This window comes from Euprymna scolopes, chromosome 10 (genome assembly GCF_053919585.1).
Source record: "Euprymna scolopes isolate OS-2025 chromosome 10, ASM5391958v1, whole genome shotgun sequence".
Lineage (NCBI taxonomy): Eukaryota > Metazoa > Mollusca > Cephalopoda > Sepiida > Sepiolidae > Euprymna > Euprymna scolopes.
The window spans coordinates 123,510,042-123,523,002 of NC_136491.1; the positions used below are offsets into that span (position 1 = coordinate 123,510,042).

The 12,961-nt window shown below is 35.4% G+C and overlaps 1 pseudogene; it reads right to left on the minus strand.

Moving 5' to 3' along the window:
- Window positions 1-272: 272 nt before the first annotated feature.
- LOC145286762 (U2 spliceosomal RNA) lies at window positions 273-357 on the minus strand (annotated as a pseudogene).
- Between the last annotated feature and the right edge of the window lie 12,604 nt (window positions 358-12,961).

Here is a 12,961-nt window from a genome sequence, read left to right on the forward strand (position 1 = left end):
AAAGAAGACACCGCTTGAATTCTAAGAATAGATACTACACTTTGATATAGCCAAAAGACCAAGTAACAGCTAAATTTTCTACCGACCATTATTTTCTATTATAAAAAGATACATAGTTTATATTTATCGAATACTAAATTCAGACAAGATGTCATATTCCAAAAATCACATCTGAACTGAATTATTATTTAGAAGGCCATGTTTATTTTCGAGTGACGTCTGTTTCTCTAAAGTTTGACATGCAAAGCATGACCTCCTCCTTATTTTCTTAGTGGGGGTGGGGCGAAAGATGAGGCCGCAAGAATTCTACAAACAGATACTACACTTTGATCTTAGCCAAAAGGCCAAGAAAAAGATGCAAAATATATATTTATCGTATACTAAATTGAGACAAGATGTCATATTCCAAACATCACACAATATAATATGTAAGGGACCTCCCTTGGATGTAGCTTCATTGTCGAATACCATTAGATTAATATACAATCAATGTTATAATATGCAAGTGACCTCCCTTGGGTGTAGCTTTGTTGTCAAATACCATTAGAATAATATACAATCATTGTAATAATATGCAAATGACCTCCCTTGGATGTAGCTTCATTGTCGAATTACATTAATAAAAATATACAATCATTGTTATAATATGCGAGTGATCTCCCTTGGATGTAGCTTCATTGTCGAATACCTTCAGAATAATATACAATCATTGTTATAATATGCAACTGACCTTCCTTGAGTGTAGCTTCATTGTCGAATACCATTAGATTAATATACAATCATTGTTATAATATGCAAGTTACCTCCCTTTGATGTAGATTCATTGTCGAATGCCATTAGATCAATATACAATCATTGGTGTAATATGCGATGACCTCCCTTGAGTGTAGCTTCATTGTCGAATACCATTAGATTAATATACAATCAATGTTATAATATGCAAGTGACCTCCCTTGGATGTAGCTTCATTGTCGAATACCTTCAGAATAACGCACAATCATTTTAATAATATGCAAGTTATCTCCCTTGGATGTAGCTTCATTGTCGAATACCATTAGAATAGTATGCAATCATTGTTATAATATGCAAGTGATCTCCCTTGGATGTAGCTTCATTGTCGAATTCCATTAGAAAAATATACAATTATTGTTATAATATGCGAGTGACCTTCCTTGAGTTTAGCTTCATTGTCCAATTCCATTCAAAAAATATATAATTATTGTTAAAATATGTAAGTGACCTCCCTTTGGTGTAGCTTCATTGTTGAATACCATTAGATTAATATAAAATCATTATCATAATATGTAAGTAACCTCCCTTGGATGTAGCTTCATTCTTGAATACCATTAGAAAAATCATTTTTTTAATGAGTGATTTTTCTGACAAAGGGAGAAGAAAAAACTGTATTCTAGGTTGGCAGTATTTTGCGTGAACAGTCGACAGAGATGGCGGAAATTTTCTGTTCTATGTCTATCCTTGTAGCTATGTCACTAGTAAGGGTGCTGGAGGTAAATGTTTTATCTGGGCTGACATTATCCGCCTGATAGTCAGGGACCCGAACCTTGGATTAACCACTAAGGAGGCTGTCCTATCAGCAAGCGCAAAGTATTGGGGCTGCTGTATTGCCATTTGGTGAATGGATTCTGGACCATGGAGTAGTCTCTGGTGGGGCCTCTCGATGCCATACTAGTGGGTAATTGTTACGGCTTTACCTTATCATGTGCTACAAAAAAAAAAAAATTCTTCGTTATTTTTCTCTCTTTGTTTCCCCTCTCTGTCCTGCTCTAAGCTAGTCTGACGACCTAGTCCACAAACTCCAAAATTCCATCATGACAAGTTTCAATAAAAAATACTCGATTAAACCCGGATCTGAAACTTCCAACGTAGACCCCCACTGCCATGTCTCCTTCTCCAACATCAGGGGTCTACGTTCTAACCTTCCAGAGGTTGAAGCCCAATTACAGGAGACTAAACCAGACCTTTTATTTTTAAGCGAAACTGGAATTGGACAGACTTTTTCCCTAAATGAGTTCGTAAGTAAAGGATACTCTAACCTAACTTCCAAATCTGACCCCCAAGATCGCCATGGGCATGGAATATGTGCCTATATTGAAGATGGCTTTCCATGTGGTAGGGACATCTCCAGAGAAGATCCTAACTTACCCTATATGTGCTTCCGGGTTGCTTTAGCTCACACTACTGCATTTATATTTACTCTCTATCGCCCCCATAACAGCGGAGTTACTATCTTTAAAAGCATATCTGAGAAAATTGACCAAGTTCTATCTTCAGCTAACATTCACGTATATGGAGTCTTCAATGTTCATAATGTCGAATGGTTGACCCACTCAAACAAGACCGATGATGAGGGGAGATTCTGTCATGATTTCTCCATTGCTTATGACCTCACTCAGATTGTTCATGAACCCATCCGTGTGCCCGACAATGACGACCAGTATGCAAGTCTCCTTGACCTTTTTCTCACAACTTGTTCAGTTTCCGTTCTGTCTCCTCTTTGATCTTCCAACCACTCAGTTGTATCAATTAAGATAAAAATGAAATGTAATAAGTCCTCAGACGAACCTCTCCATCGTACAGTATATCAATACACTATGGCTGACTGGGATAGTTTCCGTACATTTATATCGGATCTTCCTCTGCGTTCCATGTTTAAAAAGGATGTGTCGTCTATAGTATCAGACCTGACAGAATGGTTAATTGTAGGTATAGACAATTTCATACCCTCGAAAAAGTTCCAGCAAAAACCTAACAGCCAGCCATGGTTTTCTCCAGAATGTGCTGTTGCTATTGCGCACAGAAATCACTTTTTCCACTGCTTCAAACGTAATAGATGTATGGAAACTAAAGCCGCTTTCAGGACTGCCAGCAACCATTGTAAGAAAGTAATAAAGAACGCAAGAGAGTTGTATGCTCAGTCCGTCAAGTCCAAAGTAGCTGAGCAGCGGCTTGGTTCCCACCAGTTTTGGCAAATTGCAAACAGAATCCTAGACAGAAGATTGTGCTCTATCCCAACTATCATCAATGGACCTGAGGTAATCTCGTCAGCATCAGACAAAGCCAAACTCTTTGCCAAGAACTTTGCAGCCAATTCTACCCTTTGCGACCAAGGCCGCCAACCCTCAATATTTCCTCCTGTATCAGAAAACACACTATGTGATATACAAATATCTGTATGTGACGTTGCCAAGCTAATCAAAAACCTTGATTCCAGTAAAGCAACCGGCCTTGACGGTATTCCAATTATAGTACTCAAAAAACTTCAACCAGAACTAGCACCCATACTTACAAAACTGTTTAAACGTTGTCTTAAGGAGAATTACTTCCCATCACCCTGGAAAATCTCATCAGTATTCCCTGTATTTAAGAATCCAGGTGATCGTTCATCCCCCTCTCAGTACAGGCCAATAAGTCTCCTGCGTCATGAGTAAGTTGCTGGAATCTGTGTTAAATAGAGAAGTAATCAACTATCTCAGCATAAATAACTTTCTTAGTGACACACAATATGGTTTCCGTTCTGCTAGATCTACAGCAGATGTGCTTACAGTTATGTCTCATAGGATAAGCGAATCTCTCGACAGAGGCAACCTTTCTAGGGCAATTGCTCTTAACATATCAAAGGCCTTTGATAGGGTATGGCATAAAGGTTTACTTCACAAGATCTCTAGCTATGGTATAGCTGGAAATGTCTTCTCAATTATTAAATCATTTCTCTCTGATAGGTTCATAAGAGTAGTAGTTGATGGGCAAAAATCAGAAGCTCACAGTATTAATGCTGGAGTCCCTCAGGGGCCCATCCTGGGCCCAACTCTTTTCCTGATCTACATTAATGATCTTCCAAATCACATCGTTACATCATTTGTAGACATTTTTGCTGACGACACTACCATCTATGGTAGCACATCTAAGACAGTAAACGACCAAGTTCTCTCCAATTCTCTCTCCTCTGATCTTGATCACGTTGTACAATGAGGAAAGGGGTGGCTGATTACTTTTAATACATCTAAAACCAAGCTTCGATCTTTACATCATCAACGTTCTGATCTCCATCTGGCATCAATTAAAATGAATGGCTCTCGTCTTGGGGAGGCCTCAAGTTTTGACAGGCTTCTGGGCTTGACACTTACTCCTGATCTTAAATGGAATACATACATCAAATCTGTTGCCAAGGCCGTTGGAAAAATGGTCGGATCCTTCTATCGATCCAGTAGATATCTCACTGCTGATGCAATTCTCTATCTATATAAGAGCCAGATACGTCCAAGGATGGAATACTGTTGCCACATATGGGCAGGAGTTGCTAGAAAAGACTTGTCCTGCCTTGATAGGGTTCAAAATAGACTTCGTGGCCTGGTGGGAGATGTCCTTTTCTCTTCGCTGCAACCTCTATCTCACAGAAGAGATGTTGCGAGTTTGTCTCTGCTTTATCGTTATTTTCATGGAAAGTGTTCGACTGGGCTTCAATCTATAGTCCCCCTTCGCCAAACTTTCACAAGAAACACTCGTCTAGCTGAAAACATTATCAATAATTTTCCCCACTCTTTATCTGTGCCTAAACCTTATATAGATTCCATGAACAGAGCTTCTTTCTTAGAACTGCACGCCTGTGGAATTGTCTTCCATTTTCCTGCTTTCCAGCTGTCTATAATATGGTTGTCTTCAAGTCCAACGTGAACAAGTTTCTGATGAGCCGTTCCACTTAAGTTAACAAATTTACCGAACTTCCATTACTATCGATTACTATATTGTCCTTTTGACTACTCTACACTCTTTAATCCGTATCCTTGAGTGGTCTATCGGTCTTGATAAGTGGTGACGCCTATGTAAAAAAAAAAAAAGGTAAAATATTATTTTGCTCGAAATAGCAAATGATACATAAATATACAAAATTCCTCTCTCATAAGAATAACATATATATTACAAAACCAAATTCAATTTTTTCATTGTTTATACGGTCCCGAGCAACGCCAGGTAGCCCCGCTAGTATAATAATAAATACGAAATCTGCATGCATCAAAATATCATATTTAAGCGTATTTTACGATAGGCTGATGCCGGGCGGCATGCCAGTATATATATATATATATATATATATATATATATATATATATATATATATATATATATATATATATATATATATATATATATATATATATATATATATATATATATTTACCAGTGGTGACTCACAGTAATAAATTTCCTATATATATATATATATATATATATATATATATATATATATATATTATATGAGAGAGAGAGAGAGAGAGAGAGAGAAGGAGAGGGAGAGAGAGAGAAATAAAAAATAAAAAGGAACAAACCAAATTATGTGTTTATCAACGTTTCGTCTTTATTTCGAGACATCTATTCGAGAATACTATTTCCATTATTCTTATCATATATATATATATATATATATATATATATATATATATATATATATATATATATCTTTGACTTACTTGCAGTTTTATAAAATAGTTTTGCAGGCAAAATCTGATCCCGCATTTTGCTAATTCCTACCCTCTGATGAGAAGGAATGTATTTCCTCGAAACTCCGCAGATTAAGAACTATCCACTTATTTAGTGTTTCCTTTTCAAATTAAATATGTTTTTAACTCTTTTTCAACATGTTTTATTAACTATTTTCTCTTATATATATATTCCTCAAAACCTCTGGCCTTGATGAAGGGGAGACTAAAACTTGCTGCTATGATTTCAAATGATCTGAGATAACAACAATGGGAGACTTGATTCCAAACATTTCTCCCCTGTTTTGGAAATAGGGTACGATTATGAATATCTCCAGTATCAAATAATCCTTATATGCTGTGAAATTTAGTTCATGTATGAAAACCAAAAAGGGGAGATATAACATATGAAAAATATTTCGAATCAAGTCTCCCCTCGCTGTTATTTCAGATCATTTGAAACCATAGCAGCAAGTTTTTGTTTCCCCTTCATGAAGGTCAGAGGTTTTGGGGAAATATCAGATATCTTGTAATTCATGAGCAAAACTAGGAAAACAAATAACTATTATTGCAACATTTTATGGCTGTAAAAAAGTGGCAAAAATATGCACTGGTAAATGGATGATCCCCTAAATGTGCAACCTTAAGGTCAAATGTCACATAGCTCACTACACTGTTCAGGTCATTACCTTTCTAACGAGTCTTTATTTGTTAAATTCTGATCAAGAGTCGCTAATATTTCGAACTAATAAAATTGCCAAAAAAGGTGGTATATCTATCTATCTATCTATCTATCTATCTATATATATATACATATATATATATATATATAAACATTATATATATATATATATATATACTCGTAACCAAATTTAATATTGAAATGATCATATGTTTGGTTTTATGGGACGAAACTACATGAATATTTGTATGCTTTTTGAAGATTATAATACTATTCTATCCTTCAAATTTTATGAGATTTGATAAAAAAGAACTTATATTTTCAAACCAATAAAATATGCCCAAATTTGACTACATTTGTATATATGTATAGTGTCATGAGAAACCAGCTTTAGTTTTTCTGCTTTGGGATGAATTCTGCTTAGTTTTTTTTGTTTGGTTGTCTTCCCTGTGACCTTGCCAGATCTCTCTCTCTCTCTCTCTCTCTCACACACACACACACACACACACACACACACACACACACACACACACACACACACACACACACACACACGCGCGCACGCACGCACGCACGCACGCACACACGCGCGCGCGCACACACACACACACACATGTTATTCCATCTACATTCAATGAATATTTGCATATTACATTAAAGAAAATCTATTTTAATAATTAGCTCGGTTTTAATTATCGTTTGCTGTAGTGTAGTGCGTTTAAAACCGGAAGTAAGCTTATTTATTCAAACTATGTGAGTTATTTCCCCTTTAGGCTATGAGAGTTACTTCGCATTTGATTTTCATAGACCAAGATGGATGTGTTGTGTGCTTCCTTAAATCCAACTTGTGGTCACTTTTCTTAACAAGTTTGGATATTCGGTGTATCTTAAATAGTATGTGACTCATCTCTCTTCGTGGCAATATGTTTTGACTGGGCAAGACCGGGTATATGTATTTAGTATATTATAACTTAAAAGAATAAGATAATACTTATTAATAATTATTTAATAATTCCATTGTCTACCTCGAAATTATAATGAGTTCACTTTTCTTACTTTGTGTTGATAAACCAAGCCACTATCTATCCATCATCAATGCTCGGATCTCCATCTGGCATCAATTGAAATGAATAGTTCTCGTCCTGGGGAGGCTCCGTGTTTTAACAAGCTTCTGGGTCTGACCTTTACTCTTGATCTGAAATGGAACACATACATCAAATTTGTTTCCAAGGTCGCTGGAAGAATGGAATGGTGCGATCATTGTGTCACCACTCCAGTAGATATCTACCTGCCGATCCAATTCTCTACCTGTATAAGAGCTAAGTACATGCTAGGATGGAGTACTGTTGCCACATCTAGACAGGAGTTAATAGAAGCAGCTTATCCTGCCTTGACAGAATTCAAAGTAGAATTCATAGCCTAGCAGGGGATGCCCTTTTCTCCTCTCTGCAACCTCTTTCCCACAGAAAAGACGCTGCGAGCCTGTCTATGCTTTATCGTTATTTTCATGGCAAGTGCTTGTCTGAGCTCAATCTATGATCCCCCTTGCCAAACTTTCACAAAAAACATCCGTCTAGCTGAAACCACTATCAATAATTTCCCCCGCTCTTTATCTGTGCCTAAACTTAAACACAGATTTCATGCACAAAGTTTCTTCCTTAGAATTGTACGTTTGTGGAACTCTCTTTCATTTTCCTGCTTTCCAACTAACTACAATATGGTTGTGTTCAAGTCCAATGTAAACAAGTTCTTGGTTAGCCGTTCCCCGTAAGTAATCCAATTTACCAAATTTCCACTATTATCGATTACTACGATATTTACCTATTGACTACCGTACACTCATAAACCCTAATCCTCGAGTAGCCCCCAGGCCTTGATAAGTGGTGACTCCTTTGTAACAAAAAACAACAACAAAAAAAGAAACAAGAAAAAATATTTTTAAAATGAATTTCTGAAACATATGTGCACACAAATATTTTTGAGTTGAATTTATGAAATATAATGACACCTAACTGCATAAGAACTGCAAAACTAACCTCCTTAAAACCAATGCTCTGGATTGGGGTGTACATAGGACTGGGGACTGATTGTAAATTTAGTATTCCCTAGAAACTTTCTTCTTAGAAGAAACCAACTATTTCAACTATCCAGAATGCATGCTGCACTATGACTGAAATAAAACTTTTATAGGATTTTTATCTATGGTATTTAATAAAATAAAAACTATGTGGTCAAATATAAACTTGATCATAGGGGTCCGTTTTTTTTATTTTCTTGGGGGGAGCAGGGTCACTACGTAGTAATATAACTTGTTGTAACAGAGCCACTAGGCAGTAGAAGCAGTAATTATATGATAGCTAACATATACACATAACCAAGCCGGCTTGGCGAAGTAACGTGATGGCGGAAAAGAGAGGAAAAAAGAAAAAGCTGAAACAATCAAAAGACATACATGCGAGGACCGGGAAAGGACTTGCGTGCATGGAGAAACACGCGTTCAAGACATGACTATAAAATAACTGCGAGCGACACGTGGGTGACGAGAGCGTCTTTTACGATACTCTCGACACTCACGTGTCGCTCGCTTTATTTTATAAGACATTTCGGTGCGAAAAATGAACTGTTTGAAACAAGAGGCGGTGCATTGTTGGAAATACCAAGAATAGATGTCTTTTGTAAAAAATTGAAAAAGTGAGTCGGATGTTTTACCTTTTGCTTTTTTTTTTACATGGAGGTCACCACTTATCAAGGCCCAAGGGCCACTCGGGGATAAGGGTTATTGTGTGTACAGTAATCAATGGGATAGTGTAGTAATAGTATTGTAGAATTGATAAAGTGTCACTACTTAAGGGGGCGGTTCATCAGGAATTTGTTTGTGTTGGACTTGAAGACATCCAGGTTGAAGTCGGGAGGGAAACAGGCAAGCAGAACAGAGTTCCACAGGCGTGCAGTTCTAAGAAAGAAGCTTTGTTCATGGAATCTACGTTTTGATTTAGGCACAGATAAGGAGTGGGGAAAATTATTGACGGTGGTTTCAGCTAGTCGGGTGTTTTTTGAAAAAGATTGGCGAGGGGGAACCAGAGAATGGAGCTCAGACGAGCACTTACCATGGAAATAATGATAGAACAAAGATAGGTTCGCTACGTCTCTTCTGTGTGAAAGAGGTTGCAGGGCATCTCCCACCAAGCCACGAAGTCTATTTTGTACTCTGTCAAGGCAGGATAGGCTGTTTTTAGCAGCTCCTGCTCAGATGTGGCAGCAGTACTCCATTCTTGGACGTACTTGGCTTTTATATAGATAGAGAATTGCATCATTAGTGAGATATCTTCTAGAGCGGTAGAAAGATCCCACCATTTTCCCAGCGACCTTGGCCACAGACTTGATGCATGTGTTCCATTTAAGATCAGGAGTAAAGGTCAAGACTGTTGTGAGACTTTTATCTACAACGTGTTAGGCCCATTAAAATGTTATATAAGATTTTCTGAACCGTTAAAAACGCTGTACAACGTTCCAATATTATGAGATTTGATGTCGATAGCAGCAAAAAAAAAAAAAAAAACAAAAAACAATATTGTCCAGAAAGATCTGACTATTTGATATATCAAAAATGAACTCGATAATATAATAGTTGAGTGCAAGTACATAACTCCCCTCCCTGCGAAAAAAATAAATAAATACATAAATAAATAAAAATCTTCATGACGTAAAGATAATATCGTTTATCAAAAAATCACACAAATTGATCAGGTAGTTTTATTAAAAAAGAAAAGAAAATTTTATGGTAACCAACAATCAGCAATCAATGTACGCCATGTTGAAAATAGATTGAAGTACAAGGGAGATAATTTTAAATAATTCAAGCTTGCGAGAGTTTAGAGAACCAATGGGAAGGGGGGGATATTGATCAAATTCAAATTTATCACTGGTGACGCCACCCCCCTTAAAAAAACTCTTCAGAAATCATTAATCGCTTAAAAATTATTTTCTTTATAAAAAAACTACTTTATCAATTTACATGTTTTTTTATTTATTTATTTTTTATTTATTTATTTATTTATTTATTTGTTACTTTTTTTAATTATTTATTTATTTTTTTTATATAAGTATATGCCATTTTCTTCCAGTCACGAGCACGTACATCATAAAGCTTTTTCTTCCTTTTTTTTTACTAGGAGTGGAAGATCTTCTGAATTAGCACCGATAGTTATTTCATTGTATTTCATTTTTAGTTATTTGAGCATCTTTTGTTATTGTTAAGATGTTTGCTTATTTATTTTCCAGAGAAATGACGAAATTGAAGCGAAAGACGACGTAAACTGACAACCTGGGTGCGTCAAGTTCGAATCTAGTCCGTTCCTGAGTATCACTTTCACTTAATAATGTTGGCAACCTCCACGCGGCACCTCCTGCAAGAATGCCAATAAATCGGTCAACAAAGTTATACTCGGATGACTCATACGAATTTAATTTTTTTTTTTTTTTCAGATTTAAATTATGCATTTTTCAATTGTCTCATTTTTTGCCTGCAAAAGTTGAATGAATTATGGAGGTATTTTATTATTGTTCTTTTATTGTTTAAAAATTAAAAAAAAACAAAAAAACTTTTTATATTTGAATTAAAGAATTGTTTTTATTAATTAATTCATCATAATTTTTTTTTTTTTTTTTTTGGTGTCTTCACGAGAAGCCATAAACCTTATTCAAGTAATTAACTTTTTCATTGCTTGCACATAGAAAGTATTGCCCAAGGGAAATGATCACTTCACATTAATTTTGAGATGAAGGGAAGAGAGAAAGAACGAAAAGGGAAAGGGTGAAGGGATACAGAAGAAGAAAAAGAAGAAGAAGAAAAAGAAGAAGAAGAATGCCTAATTTGTTTTTGTTTTTGATTTTTTACAGCATATCAACTCTTTTTGGAATATTTGATGCCGAATACAGTTATTTTGATAAAAGATTTGATGATTATAGTTCTTTATATGCTAAAATATGTATTAATAGTGTTTAGTTTGGTTGTTTTGTTTCACAGTATATCAACCCCTTTCGGGTTTTTTAAATGTCAAATCCGGTTATTTTGGTAAAAGTGTTTATGCTTCAAGTTCTTGATATCTTCAAATATTTATTCATAATGTTTGGTTTGGTTGTTTTGGAGAGGAAAATTGTTTTTGTTTTTGCCTTTGCAGAACATGATTAACTTTTAAAAAAACAATGACATCAATGTTAAGCGCATTTTTTTGTCAGGAAGCCGATATCTTCAGACATTCTGATTTTAATTACTTTTTATTTCATTTTTTCCTGGTAAACACGATGGATAATGTGACTTGATGTGACACTGAAATATAATAGTTTCAGATATTATTTATTTGGTACCGCATAAAAGTGTATTATTAATGTTACTATTAACGAAATTTGCTGTTGATAGCATATATGGCTTCGATCTGTAATTTACATTAGTTGCTGAAAAGAACGATGGCCTCCTTTCTAAATATATTCCGAGCACCATAAATTGTATTTGCAAAGAAAATAAACCAAAATAAAATTTACTGTCCAAAATAACGGGCACCGACATTCAACTAAACAAAAAGTCGAGATATAACCAAATATAACCAAATATAACCAAATAGCTATTTGTCAGATGTAATGCCATGTAAGAATATGCTCGAAAATCCAGTAGTTTTAATATGCATACACACACACACATAGACACTGTCCTCGAGTGTCTAAGGTCTCTCTGTACAGGGGTTTGTCAGAACAATTTGGCATGAGGATACTTTTTCCATAGAAGTAAACCCTGATCAAATATTCAAAATCACATAGTATTCACTGCCCAAATAAGATCTCCTCGCAATGTCTAACCCATATTAGCTTTTACAAGGAATGGTGCACCTTCTCCAAGTGATGTTACCTCAAGTAACAGCACGAAACTGGATACTCCACCAGACTAGATAAATTCTTGTCCTGGAATTCAGTAAGACCAAGAGACCAAAATAAAAGATATGATGCAATATATGAAAATGGTTAATTGCGAGATGGGGAGAGGAAAATTATGTTCTCAACTTCTTTACTAACTCAGTGTTTGAGAAATAAAGAACTTAAATGGAACATTCGAATATCTATGTATCTCATATAGAGTTCAAGTGTTAGCCCCAGGTTGTGGGCACCTGGATTTCTGAAAACTTCGACTGAAGTAAAATAAAACAAAAAAGATATATATATATATATATATATATATATATATATATATATATATATATATATATATACTAGCATGTGTGCCCGGCGTTGCCTGGGTGTTTGGAGGTGTATATTGAAAAAAAAACAAAAAAAACGGTAAATTTGTTTAATTTTTACCCCTATTACGACCCCTTAAAATTTATTGTTTGGGCTCAAATTGAGTTATTAAGTTAGATCCATGTCCAAGGAACGTATATCTAAATTTTCAAGTGTTTAGACCCCAAATTGTCGGAGGAGTTTGGTAGAGGTTTCAAAGGAAAAATCGTTGAACTTTGACCCCTTAATCGCCAAATTTCTGGCCAAAACCGATCACATCGATTTTCCCAAATCTCAGTACACTGTATATAAAATTTCGAGTCTGTGGACTAAAAATTGACAGAGTTATTGCATAGGGAAATGTACACACACACACACACACACACACACACACACACACACACACACACACACACACACACACACACACACACAGACACGTTCACTTTTATAGATATATAGATGTATATATATATCTAAATATATATTTATATAAATATATATATCAATATATATA